Genomic DNA, 13,681 nt, shown 5'->3' with positions numbered 1-13,681 from the left:
ACTGATAATACCATACTGATATATCAATACAAAGGGTATTTGTGTGCGTATACATGTGGCACATCCGGCTATGTAAATGTATGCCTACAGGGTTTTCCCTTGCCCCCTTTCCCCCTTGCCCAGGGTCAAGCACAATTTGCTGTGTTGGAAACTCTAGACCTAATCTTGATCTGTATCAGAAATCTAAAGTATGTAATTTCTGAGGGGTCTGGCTGAAGATAAAATGTCTTTGCATTACTGTTTTGCAGAACTTGGGACCATCTCAGTCTATATGAGCACTACATATTGTATTATAAGCTAATACAGCAGGTGATTGATGTGGATGAAGAGGCTCTGTGGTGCCGCTGGTCTCAGGCACTGTGGGTGCCTGCTGAAGTCTCACATGCACCTGGGACTTGATGAGCTCATAAAAGGCAAGAACAGTGATGACAGATCAGTTTCCTGGCCTTCCTTCCCATTCTTTCCTCTTGCATTTCTGTGCTGAGAAAATGACACAGGTATTTCTCTAATTTAGGAAGGAAGCTCAATATTACATGTGTATGCGCTGTGTGCAGCATCATCCGAGGCATTACATAACTCCAAGAACAGCACACAGAGCTGCTCCGGTGTTGTTAAAGTTGGCATTGAAGAGGAACAGCGTGCTTGGCTGAACAAACACTTCCCTATTAAGTAAGATATATTGCAGACATGGAGGTGTCCTTGGCATTCTTGTAATTTTGTACAGCTTTTACCACTGTGCTAAATTTAAACTGGAAATATCGTTTCCATTTAATTATTAGGAAAGGAACAGTTAGAATTTTCATCCTGATCTCTCCTTGCTAATGACCTTCCATGTCTTCTGGGCAGCTAAGCGCACTTTTTCTCTGATTCACTGCACCCATCTGAAAGATGATTAAAATGTACTCTGTGCATTACATCTTATAAATCTACTGATAGCAGTTATTCCCAGTGAGAAATAAGGGTGTTGTGTGGGCAGTATGAGTTGGTTACTTCTACTCAAGCTTTTCCTCAATTTCAGTGAGCAGGAATGAGTTCACTTTTGGCAACCGATGTTTTCTGAGAAGAAAAGCAAGGTTTGTTAACCTGAGTTTCAACTGTGACAATTTGGAGCATCAAAGAACTTTGAATCATTGCCCAGTTCTTAGATACAGTTAAACATCTGGATGTTGTATGCCAAAGGAAGAAAGTATTAAAAACTTAAGTTTAGAGAAAAAGAGCCTTAGTCCAAGTTGTCTGTTTCTGTCTCTGTCTTCATATCTCTGCCTCTATCTATGTAGTGAACCAAATTTAAAAAAATTCAGGTGTTGTTTATGCCACTTCAGGCCCAGGAGAAGGAATCCACCTGTGACTGTAGGCCTCCCCACACCCTTTCCCTCTCTGCCCCTCCAAAATTCCAACATTCCTTCTTAAAGGAGTCTTGCAAAATTAGTGGCTAAAGAGATGGCAGCATATCATAGAACAAAGCTCAAGTAAAACGTTGTCAAAAGGAATAAAATTGAAGTCCTGCCATCTCAAGTTCAAAACTACTTGAAATTGCTATAGGCTGACAGTGGGCTGTGTACAGTAGTAAATAAAAGGTAATCAATGACAATGATGTACTTACAAAAGCAAGTATCCAGTCAGTTGTAATTAATGAGTTAGTTCATTATCTGTAAGTGAGTGCTAGTGAAATTTGGGACATTTGCAAAATAAAAGAAGTCATGCTTTAATGAGGATTATGATTATTTTTAAATGAAGAAACTATTAGTGGTGGCTTCTGCAGGATGATAGTGTATTCTTTTAAGTCTGTGGCAATATGGAGAAGTCATAGACTTTAAAGATGTAATAATACTTCATTATGTTTTAATTCTTTGCTGTTTTTAAGCTTCAGATAGATGAAATGTTACAAACACTTCTGTGAAATGACACAAAGTGGCAGGAAGTTGTTAGGACAAGAAGGCACCAAAGTAAACATACAGTAACTAAATAGCTGAAGAAATTGGGGAAAAAAATATACAAAATGAAATTCAGGATGGGAACTGCAGAAATGTGCAACCAAAAGGAAATCATCTGAAAAACAAATGAATAAACAACAACAACAACAAAACAACCAGAGTGAAAGATGGGAATAGGGAAAGAATTATGCTATTGAAATGCTGGTATAACAATTCACAGCAAGTTGGTCAGTTACCCAGAACAGCCCAGTATGATTTTGAGGTGGATCCCATCATGTACCAGAGTGGAACATAGTGCAGTTATATCCAGATTGTGGCATTCCCTTTTAAGCAGAAGGCACTTGGGAGAAGTTGAGAGAGAACCCAGAAATAAAACAGATAAGTGGCTGGGAGGCTTGGGTTATGAGAGAATGTAAAAAAGTAAATGTACTGCATAACTTGGCTAAATGACAACTTGCTGGACAGCTAACTGTCTGCAGACACTGGGAGGATATATATGAGAGGATGGCAGAAAAGTTTCAGGTGTCTTTAAAAATAACATGCAAAGTAACAGAGGGAGCATTTCATCTGGATGAGAGGAGAGGCTCTCTTAATAGTGATCTCTCGCAGGCCACCATGTTCTCTGCCTGGGAAGTGATGGAAACAATCTTGAGGATGTTGAACAAGGGATGAAGAGGTGGCAGCAAAAAGCAAAGCAGGCACAAATGAGGGGCAGAAGAGAGAGAAGAAGAGCAATGTCTTGTTCTCTCCTCTGCATAACCATGGCCGGCTGGTCCTCGCACTGCTGTGCTGGAATGGATTTCAGGAGGGCAGCCTCCCACAGCACTGGCTCCATCTACAAGAACCATTCCAGGCCCAGCATGTTTGAACAATTGATCTCAGTGACCGAGCATTCACTCAGTCCTGCTGAGAACATGCATTCCATATGAATGACAGTGGGCTTTTAGTTAGCAGCACACACCTTAATTGACTTTTCTCAAGTGACTGGTAGCAAGGATCCAGTGAGATGCTCTAATTTGAAGAGACCAGAGGGGATGCATGCCCATCCAGAACAGTCAGAGCAAGAGATGTCTGCAGTGGCACCAACTAATCAGGGAATCATTTCAGAAATGATAATATTCCATGTCTGCAGCAATGTGTTTTATTCCTAATGGGCCAACAGAAGATAAAATGGAAAGTTTGAGAACAAAACTGGGAATATGGAGAATGAAGAAATGGCTAATGGCTGGCAGATTTGTTTGGTGACCTTGACCTGATGGTGGTATTAAAATACATTCTAAGGAAATATACCAAGGAAATTGGTTGTTCTAAACAATTAATGGCCTGAAAGAGCAGCTTGCAGCCTAAGGGAAAACTTAAAACCAAAGACGTAGCAAGTTAATCATTAACAGTAGTAATGTTTTGTTTTCAAGAGTTTATTATAAGAAAAACAGTGTTTTAATGTCATGTCTGAGAATTATTATTCGAGCTTTAGAAATTTCTTCTGGTTAGACTTAGGATGGTTTGCACATACAGAATACAGAATAAACTTATGCGTGAATACAAGAATTAATTCCCCTGGGGGAGACGCACAACCCCATAAGATTTTTAATGAAAGCAGAAGTTGGCCATCTATGACCCATTTCAGAGCAGCCTTTAAGCATACAATCAAAGTAACACGTATGCTTATGTTTCCTTGACGTCAGTGTGCCTTCAGCAGGGCTTAAGAAGTGTCCTGATTAGCGAAGCTTCCATCACCTCCTGCTTCTGCTTGTTTTAAAAGTGGACCTTAACAGGAGTCCTTAAAGCCTAGGTGCTGTTTCAGGTGGTGATCCTGTTTCACTCTTTCAGATATACACACAGTGGAATAAAAACACATTGAGAAGTCATATTCAGAACCAGAGCTATCTGGAGTATTTACTGCAAGTTGGCTAGTACAGGTTTTTACTGCAAGTTTTTGTACAGGTTTTGCACCATGTTCTACACAGGGAGCTTGGTTTGGGGATGTACAGAAAGATATTTCTGCATGGGGAGAGGCAAAAGGGAATAATTTTCCATTCATTGAATTAGATGTAGTCCTGACATGTGAGTAATGAGAGAAGAGGTAGCCAGCAAGGAAGCACAGTTCTGTTCTGATGAGCATAATGTTGGAACAAGTTCTTTGCTCTTGGCGTCAAATTAGAGGTGGTACTGATGGAAATGATGCTAAAGTTGCTGTTGAGTCCAGTTTGCTGTTTAGCAAGAAGAGTTCTGCTTGCTAAGATTGACTGCTAAGATTGACTGCATTGACTGCTTGTTGAGATCTGCCAGTTCATGTCAGAACAAAAGAAAGGTTGGGGTTTGTAAGTGTCAAAGTGAAGGGTGCAACAGTAGTTGAGAGACTTGGTTTCTACCCAATGGGATTTTCTCTTGTGCTGCCTTTGCAAGTGCTGCTGTGCAGGGCTCTGCCAGAGACAAGACAAACTCAGCAGGCACCTCATGCATATGTACCATTCTGCTCTATTTTAATTTCCTCTTCTTTACTATTAACAACAACTTGCACAGTTGATTTTCTTGTTACCAAAACCACTCTTCATTCCTCATAATAAAGTAGAAATACTGTCTGTCAGCTGTTCTTCTCATGCCTTTCATTCACTCGACTCCCTTTCCAAGCACACACACTCAAGACCGTGTCCTTCTGCCAGTAATGGGCTAGTTTGTCTTGATGAAACATCCCAGTGTCCCATATTAACAAAAATATTGTTTATACATCCATTTTTAATTGTTTACTCTTTAGCTGCTTTACTTGGCAGCTTTGCAGGAGTAAGCCCTGCTTTGCTGATGGTAAATATGGGGTTATGTCCCTTAAGAGAATTTAATTTGGGAATTTAAAGGACTATAAGGAAGCATATTCACTGGAGACTGAAGTGTTTCACCCACTTAGTCATTAATGAAAGGGATTATGCCTTGTCAGATAATAGCAGTAACATGCTCTACTAATTCCTGTATAAAGTTTGTTTTATTTGGCAAATTATGTCAGTTCTTTTCCAATAGATAGCAGTACTCTGAGGGGCAGGGAGAATAACCATGAAGCTGAAGGGTGTTCCAGAAATTGCAACGCTATCCTCTGCTGCATTTAGGCAGTATTTACTAAAACAAGGGTTTGCATCCTGTTCTTTTCCAGACAAGAAAGCAGTTATTCTGGTCTTGCTGAGGTTGGGATAATGCCTGTATCACTGCATTTAATGGCTAAAAGTGGACATATTCTTCATGTATTTCTCTGATCTCCGGGTCTGTACAGGCTAACAAGAAGATAGCCAATAATTATAACAACAGAAATGAAAGCTCTTTGGAGGAATAAATGTGATATATACAATTTTCAGCTTTATGGCAGTCTGACATAGCTTTCACTCTGTACGTTCCTGCTTTTGGGATTCTCTCTATAATCAAAACAAACAACCTGACGGTGTAAGAGAATGAGAGAAGGTACATGAAAATTACCTGGAGTGTGTTTGTAACTGTCTGACAGAGAAAGCAAATCAGAAGATACTCTCCAGCCGTGGGCTCAGAGATATGAAATGCATTTTTTTCTTGCTATAGTGTGTTGCCCAGATTTGTCTGCAGAAGCAAAAAAAGTTTCTGCTGCATTGTTTGTTTATCAGCAGCAGCTGTTTGTGTTGATGGCCTCAGATTTGTCTGGGTTTTACTGCCATGTCTCAGCTCCTCCTCGCAAAGCAGACCATCAGCTCGTTATTGCTGCTGTGTGTGGTGGTGTTGATAGCGTTTGTTTGGTCTTAATGTGTTCCAGTCATTTCTGGGAACAGATGTCTTTCATCATTAGAGTGCTTTACTTTGGAAATAAATAAGGGAAGCATTCACAGCAATACAGCTAACCAACCTCCTGGATAAATTTCATAATTATCAACTGAAGAACTCAGCTAACAAATGCTGAGAGGTGTTCAGGTTTACTCTTACTCTTGAATGCCTTTATTCCTCTATAACATAAAGGATGGCATGCTTTCTTCATGTGAGATGTGTAAGTCTGCACAATCTCTGTGGCTGGCTCTTGATCCCCTTCTCTTTTTCTCCTATATTATGGCAAACATTTGAGAACAGAGGGTGACATATTTAACTTCAAGATTATCTATTCCTTAAAACAAAACAAACAAAAAAGCCAAAACAAAAATGCAGTTTTCTCATTCTGCAAGTCATAGAATCATAGAATTGCTCAGGTTGGAAAAGACCTTAAAGATGATTGAGTCCAACTACAACCTAACCATACTATGTAAATGTAAAGTAAAAAATGTTCATTGCTTTGTGTATTTGGGAGATGTGACCTTCATTCTTCCCAAACTTTGGAAACTGTTGGCTGAGCGATTATTCAACAGGCGACTTATTTTTGATTACTGGATGCTTGGTACATCGTAGCATTTGTACACACAGGTTCAGCTACTCTGGAATTTTAGATTAACAGAGGGAGCAGAGAAAGCTGAAGGCGAAATGTTCATTGAAGTTGGGGCAGCTGGGGAAACGCTTAACCTTTTTATCACCGTGCATTGCCACTTTCTTAGCTGCCTAAGCAACGAGTTACTGTAGGGCAATAGCACTACTAACAGAACTGTGATAATCTGAGTAAGAAAGACATTTCTGGTGTATTTTAAATGCTAAAAATAGACCTTATAACCACAAAAGAGGAAAGATTCTTTTCAATATTTTAACAGAAAAGTTAATGAAAAAGGTGAGAGGTTGCAGATTTGCTTACAGTGGTGTAGTACAGAAGTGGAAATTGTGTCTTAAATAATACAATGAAAATACATTGCCAAAAAAAAAAAAAAGTCATTCTAGCAGAAAGGCACTCGTTTAGGAGAGGAAATGGGCAAGTTAATCTTTAACTGAGTGAAGTATCTGAATGAAGAACTTGAATGAGGTGTGCAGAAAACCAGTGACCTATGACAGAAATAATAGGAGAGAATGGTTATTATGTGGTAATTTTCAAAAGGGCAAACAAGGTTGTTCAAACGCTACACTGAGCTTCTAAACAGAAGTATTTTATCTCCTGAAAAGTGTCTCTCAAATATAAACTGTGTTTATTATTATTAAACTATGTATATTGTGATATATGGGTTTATTTCATTTTTCTTGTGATACCTGTGTGGTTTCTTCCTAGAAAACTCCATTTGTGTTACCGAAGCCCCTGCCCTCTCCTGGCATACTAACTTCAGCACAGTGAGTATCTGAGCTGCTCCATACTGTCAAAGTTAGAAAGTTATTAATAAAAATACTTTTTTTTTTTTTTGCATTGTGCAAAGGTTTTCCATAACTCTCATTGCACATAGAATGCATGCAAAGACAGAATAACCACTGAGTCCTGCAAATACTTACTCCCATGAGTAGTGCCATTTGTTTTATTTGAACAACTTCCATGAATACAGTGTTGGAGAGAACATGACTATTAAGGGTGGGACATGATCAAGTCCCTGAATGCCCTATATTCATGTTCTGGTTCTTGCTGTGATGAACAGAGCACAGCCTCACTATGTGCTCCTCTGCTTTCACTGATGTGGCCTTCCAAGCTCTTATATATTTTGCTTTGAGTATGGTGAACCACTCTAATGTGAAGTACTGGGGTTGACTTCTTGTGAATTCCCTTAATTCAGTTTTTTTCAGATCACAGTCTTCCTTAGTTGCTGATTTTTAGGTTACATTTCAAACAGAAGTGTATTTCATATGGCTTCCTGCTAACAGCATCTTTTCTATTTCAGTGAGCGTACAATATGACAGAAACACTCAAGGATGACAGCAAATTGTAGGAAACCAACATAAATTAATGGCATCCATCTTTCAGCAGAAAATCAGTGAGATTCCCACAGTAGAGTCATTTATCAAGGGGCAGAGTTAGAGGGAAAGCCTCAGTAAAAGAATCTCAGGACAGGTTGATAACATAAACATAAGAGCAGCTCAAGTAGAAAAATGTTCAACTGCTGGTTTTGTTGTGTGCAGTCTATCATTTGATTCGATGTCACTACGGGCCCAGCAGCTGATATATAACTGATCTTTTTCAGAGGCGGTTGCAGAGTAGTCCTGAGACTTCCAGAGCAATGCTTACCCCTTACCAGGCAATATTAAATTAGAGCTGTAAATGTGCCATGATAACATTTCTTTTTGAAGAGGATATCATGCCTCATAAATCTGCTTAGAAGATGTCTACCATCATTTAGGTGAAGGTGATCGATCTGATAAACTGGGATTTTTGTAAAAGAAGGTAAAATATCTCCAATCGTCTCATAAATTAACAAATGGTTAAAAGAGACTGGGGAGGAAAGGTAGGAAATATGTGTTCAGTTTTCATAACTGAGAGCAATAACCAGTGGAATCTCTTGCTGGAAGCAGTGCTATCTTTTACATGCATAAATGAACAGGAATATAAAAGGTTGAATAGTGGAGAAGCCAGCTTTGTAGCTAGCAGAATTATTCCATCTAGCTGTAACCACAGAGTATGCACAGCCACAGATCCTAAGCTGGCGTTACTCTTTAGGAAGGAGAGCTGGTCATCTTGTGGATAGCTCAGCAGTATGCAAAAGACAACTAAGAAGTTAGAAATAGGAGGGAAATAGAACACAAGCAAACCCATTGTTACTTTGTGAACTCAAAGTTAGCCCATGTTTTGAATATTGTGTGTCATTCTACTCACCCATCTTATGAAGAACAGAGAAGATAGAAACTGTAAGTGAAAGAAATGGCATGCCCCAAGGAAAAAAACTAAATCAATAGAGCTTGGAAAAGAGATGAGTAATAGCTATCTGTAAGTAATTCACAATTTGGGAAATGTCTACAGGAAATTAGTTACTTGGAGCACAAAGGTTCAGCTGCATCCAGGATGATGGGCTACCTGTGGACAAGCAAACAAAATAATGTAGGTTTTCTGTTGGCTCAAACTGTGGAATTTGTAGTACAAGAAGAGATTGAGGGTATTCCTTCAAAACGATTAAACAGAGGTGTCAAGTTATGTCCAAAAGCAATTATTGAAAAGTCAGAGAGCTGTTGGAGAGGGTCCAGAGGAGAGCCACAAAGATGATCAGGGGGCTGGAGCACCTCCCCTACAAAGACAGGCTGAGGGAGCTGGGCTTATTCAGCCTGGAGAAGAGAAGGCTGCAGGATGACCTCATTGCAGCCTTTCAGTACCTGAAGGGAGCCTATGAACAAGAAGGGAGTAAACTCTTTGAAAGGGTAGATAACAGCAGGACAAGGGGGAATGGTTTTAAGTTGAAAGAGGGAAGATTTAGGTTGGATGTCAGGGGGAAGTTCTTTACAAGGAGAGTGGTGAGGTGCTGGAATGGGCTGCCCAGAGATGTTGTAGATGCCCCATCCCTGGAGGTGTTCAAGGCCAGGTTGGATGGGGCCCTGGGCAACCTGGTCTAGTAAATGGGGAGGTTGGTGGTCCTGCCTGGCAGGAGGGTTGGAGCTTCATGATCCTTGAGGTCCCTTCCAACCCAGGCCATTCTGTGATTCTGTGAAGTCCCAGTCTGGTGCTGCTGCCAGAGAGAGGAACATATTACATGATTTCTGGTTCCAGTGTTTTTTTCATAAGGTTTCTGCTGGTGATCACTGATGGAGACAAACTATGGGGAAGAAAGAAGGTGGGCAATTACATCCAGGACAGCAGATCTCTAGAATAATGAACTCCACACCACTCAGATGTAAACTGCTGATCAAATTATTTTCTTTTTTTCTTTTGGTCTGCTGCTTCTTTTTTATGACTGATATTTGTTTAGACTCAGGCAGCTTTGTTGACATCTACAGTATAAATTGTACTCTGGGCTATACTTTAATCTCAGATTCAGTCCTGTGTTAATTTCTTTTAAAAATGAATGTTCTTAAGTGGTCCTATATAAATATGTATAAATATGATCAGCCTTAGTTGTATAATTATTGTACTTTGCTGGCAAGTCATGTGATTTTCCTGTTTTGTTGCAGAGAAGCTGCTAATACCATAAAGGATTTTTAAATGATGTAAAACTACCTTGAAATGTCAACTGCTGTGACATCATTTCAAATGATCTGGTTGTTCACAAACCAGCTATCAGGGGCATTGTGCTGGCCCTTCACCTGGCACTAGTTTGGAGGAAATCCAAGTGCCATGTCACTTTGTGGCAGATGTGGCTGTTCAGCAGCTCAGGGTGGAATGTGAAGCATAGCAGTTGTGTGTGCAGAGAGGGGATCAAGGAGACAGAGCCAGTCCCTTCACAGGTCTGGTGCATGGCATGAAAACCTCAGACAATGGGCCTGAGTCCATCAGGAAAGGTATGGAGTGGGTATCTGGAGAAACTAGTTCCCCTCAAGGGCAGGCTGGCAGCAGCAGGGGTGGCCCTGAGATGCTGTGCTGCCTCCATCCTTGGAGGTTTCCAAGTCCTGACTTGATCAAGCCCTGGGAAACCTGGCCTGAACACAGAGCTTCCCCAGCTTTGAGCTGGAGGTTGAACATGAATCCTCCTGAGATCTCTCCAGCCTGAGAATCTTCCTGCAATCCTACCATTTTATGAGGTCAGAATAGCAGACAATTACAGAGACTAACTTCTTCCTAAATATGAAGGTTTCGCCCGACATGCTGTACTTCAAGCTCTCAGAAGATATTTTGGGATTGCAGCATTGTGTCCAAGACCTGCTGTTATTTCAGCCCTTCGTGTTTGTTTCCCTAACTGCCTTGGGTGACTCAGCCACAGCCTGAGCAAACCACCATGTAGATGGAAGGAGGGACAGAAAGCGGGCCTCTGCCAAGGCACTGGGCGCCTGAGCAGAATTCACTCTGAGTGCAAATTTTCTTTACTCGCAGTAGAAAGTCTGCCAGAATGATTAGTTATTTTTTAAGTGTTGAGGAGGAATGTTTGCGTGTGGATATGGGGGAGTGGGTGCAGAGCAATGAAGAAATTTCAGTTTTCCACTGTGACGATGTGTCTGATAAATTGCCTCAGAGGCGCCAACTGGAAACCTGGAGTGCATGTATTCTGCATAATGTCTGTGATAAGAGGCACTGGGATGGCAGCTTCTAACTGCAGGTCCAGCTTTAGCCAGGGACCCAGCTAGGCCTCTTCAGATTATGCAACTGATAAGCAAATGGCTATTTATCATTACAGGCAATCTTAAAAGTGAGGGTTACATTTTTTTGCCCCCCTTTGGTTTTATAAATAATGGATGAAACTATTTTTACCACAGAAAAGAGACATTTTGTCTCTGCATGGGCAAGTGCTTGTCAGAGAGGTCCTGGGGAGGTGGAACAGGAGGTAGTCCTTCAATAGCTGGAGTTTGTAGGCCTAACCAAAGAGTGTTTTTTTTTTTTTTTTCTGATGCACTAGGAGGTGTTTGTGACTAAAAGAAAATTCCAGGTTTGTGTTAAGCATCTGACAGAATATCCCTTTTTGTTTCCTTAAATGATTGTCCTGATATGACCAGTCTTGCTTTTCAGTGGTTTTGCCTACAGTTTTGTCTGGGCCTTGACGCTCAAGAGCAGCACACTTAAAAAGCCTTCTGTAATTTGTCATAGCTTCCCTTACAAATCTGCTTCAAAAAAGACCTTTGTCTGCTTGGTACTTCACAGTGCCGTTCCCACACCCTCTAATTGCCTCCCTGCAGCTCATGGCTTGTTTCCACTGCAGGCCACACCAAGGGCTGCTTTGCCACTGTCAAAGGGAGAAGCTGAGGAGGTGGTTCTGGGTCTGAAGGCTTTGGCCAAACACCTCCCTCCTCCTGGAGACAGAGACAAGTCAGGCCAGGGAGTGCAGGACTGTGTGGGGCATCCTAGAATGAATGGCAGCATCAGCAGGTAGTTGTTAGTGGGCTGAAGTAGTCTGAAACAACAAAATAAAAACCAACAAAACCCTTCACATGAAAGAGAGTGGAAGGAGGTTTCCTAACCCAGATCGTTCAGACATTGTTTGGCCAGGCACCCACAAAAGATTACAAGGATGTAGTGGGGTGAGTAATGGGCTACTGTGTAGGGGGTAGAGCAAGGGAGCAGGGAGGTCATCTGTTCGGCTGGTTTGGTCACAGGAAAAAAAATGACAAAAACTACCCATAATTTTCTTGAAGAAATGAGATGAAGACCAAAAATAACTTTCATAATATTATGAGAAATAACAGGAACAGTCAAAATGTAAATGAAAGCTTTTCATTTCTTCTGTCTGTCAGTAGAAGCAGAGAATTTTTTCTCCCCTCATTAGTCAGCTCCTTATCGAGTCTGTGTTGCTTCCTTGGGCAGGGAAAAATCAGTGTTGCTACTGAGAAGTAAATAGGGGATTTTCAGTGGAAATACTGGAGTTCCCCTATTCGTTGTTGATATCCAGAACCATGCCCTGGCAGTAACATTTTGCATATATTTAAAAGGCAAGATTGGAGATGAAATGTGGGCTGGGCACAGCTGTGTGACAGCTAATGAAGCCTGTGGGCAGCGTGTGGCTTCAGAAGCTTGTGCATAAGCAGAGCAGGACTGTGCCAGGGTGGAGATGTTAGGGAGCAAGTTGGGTCCTTGTGAACAAGACCTCTGGGTCATACCCAACATGGCGGGTGCTGATGGTGACCTCTGAGATGAACACAGTTTCTGGGAACACTGCCTCTCCAGCGCTCTGCAGGATGTGGTACGTTTCTTCAGCAATTCAAAATAAGAATTAGGGCAAGTCGGTAAGAGGAAAGCTGGTCATACCTTCAGCTTTGCTAGCAGGGAAAAGGGAGGAAAGTACCAGGTTTCCTAAGACCAATCATATTCATGCCATCTGTCATTTCTTTAAATGTCTTTAAACTAAACAGTCTTTAAACTGTTGCTGAGCTCTACTATCACATTTTAAGTGTCCTTTCCTATCAAAAGATGAGTGGATGGTGATCTTCAGAGAGTAGTTGACTCGGAAGTCAAAAGTACCCAAATAATGACACCATAGTGGTTTTGCTGCATTTTTCTGGTTAATATTCCCTCAAATATGCACAATGAAGAAATGGGTAAAGAGGCTGCCCACATCAAACAAGTGCTTTCTGAGCTGGCAGTCCTAGGGCTGCTTTCCAGACACAACTTGTCCATTTTTGTGGCAGTGCCCACAGGACAGCACTTTCCTACCATGCTTTTTTTTTCCTTATAAAATGAGACAGAAAACAAAGTTAAAAGTAATGGTCAGAGTTGCTCAGCTCTTGCAGTGCATCATAGCAGAAGACTACTAAGATTATGGAGAAAATGAGGTTTCTGGCCGGCATTGTTTTGCAAGGAGGAGTGGCTCATTTTCCCCTAATTGTGGCTACCAGCTTACCACACTTCTAGGAATCTTGTTAATAGGATCCGAATGCTGCTTACTTACCTCTCACATGTGGAGCCTACCCTTTGGTTTTCCGCACTTTGAATCATTCACGGCATTCTTCTCCATCCAATCTTGTCTTTTGGTAGCTAAGGAAGAACGAGCTTTATGGGGCATGCTGAGGCCAGTGCTGGGTGAGCGGTAGCTGAAGCCCGGCAGGTTCTCTTGCTGACCCACGATGGAGTCCACAGACCCAAGTGGGACTTTTATTTTTAAACTCATGATAATGATGCAGCAAATACTTGTTTACAAATGTATGTTAACATGCTTCAAAATATGTCATTTTAAAATCCTTTAAAGAAAAACAACAAATATGGAAGAGAAATTTAAAGACATTTTACATCCTTGCAGAAGTGATAGAATTAATGAAAACCAGTGCGTTGCCATTAAAACCAGCCCAAAGCAGCCAGCTGCTTCCATGAATCTCTTCTTTCCCGCTCACCCTTCTTCCAGGAAAGA

At 41.2% G+C, this 13,681-nt stretch overlaps 1 protein-coding gene across 14 annotated transcripts in view; it reads left to right on the top strand.

Annotated features, from left to right (window-relative positions):
• PLA2G4A (phospholipase A2 group IVA) overlaps positions 1–13,681 on the top strand; it is a 108,603-nt gene that overhangs the window by 15,686 nt on the left and 79,236 nt on the right. For 7 of the 14 annotated variants that reach the window (XM_046944307.1, XM_046944316.1, XM_046944312.1 and 4 more), the window contains exon 2: positions 7,060–7,118. The exons of 3 other annotated variants lie outside the window; for them this stretch is intronic. The gene's annotated coding sequence lies outside the window, so the exon portion shown is untranslated. Of the gene's footprint in view, positions 1–248; positions 498–7,059; positions 7,119–12,295; positions 12,521–13,681 lie in introns of those variants that run through there. 4 more of the 14 variants (XM_046944313.1, XM_046944311.1, XM_046944315.1 and 1 more) reach the window with 2 other exon arrangements.

Source organism: Gallus gallus, chromosome 8 (assembly GCF_016699485.2).
Source record: "Gallus gallus isolate bGalGal1 chromosome 8, bGalGal1.mat.broiler.GRCg7b, whole genome shotgun sequence".
NCBI lineage: Eukaryota > Metazoa > Chordata > Aves > Galliformes > Phasianidae > Gallus > Gallus gallus.
This window is presented reverse-complemented; position numbering and strand designations above follow the sequence as displayed.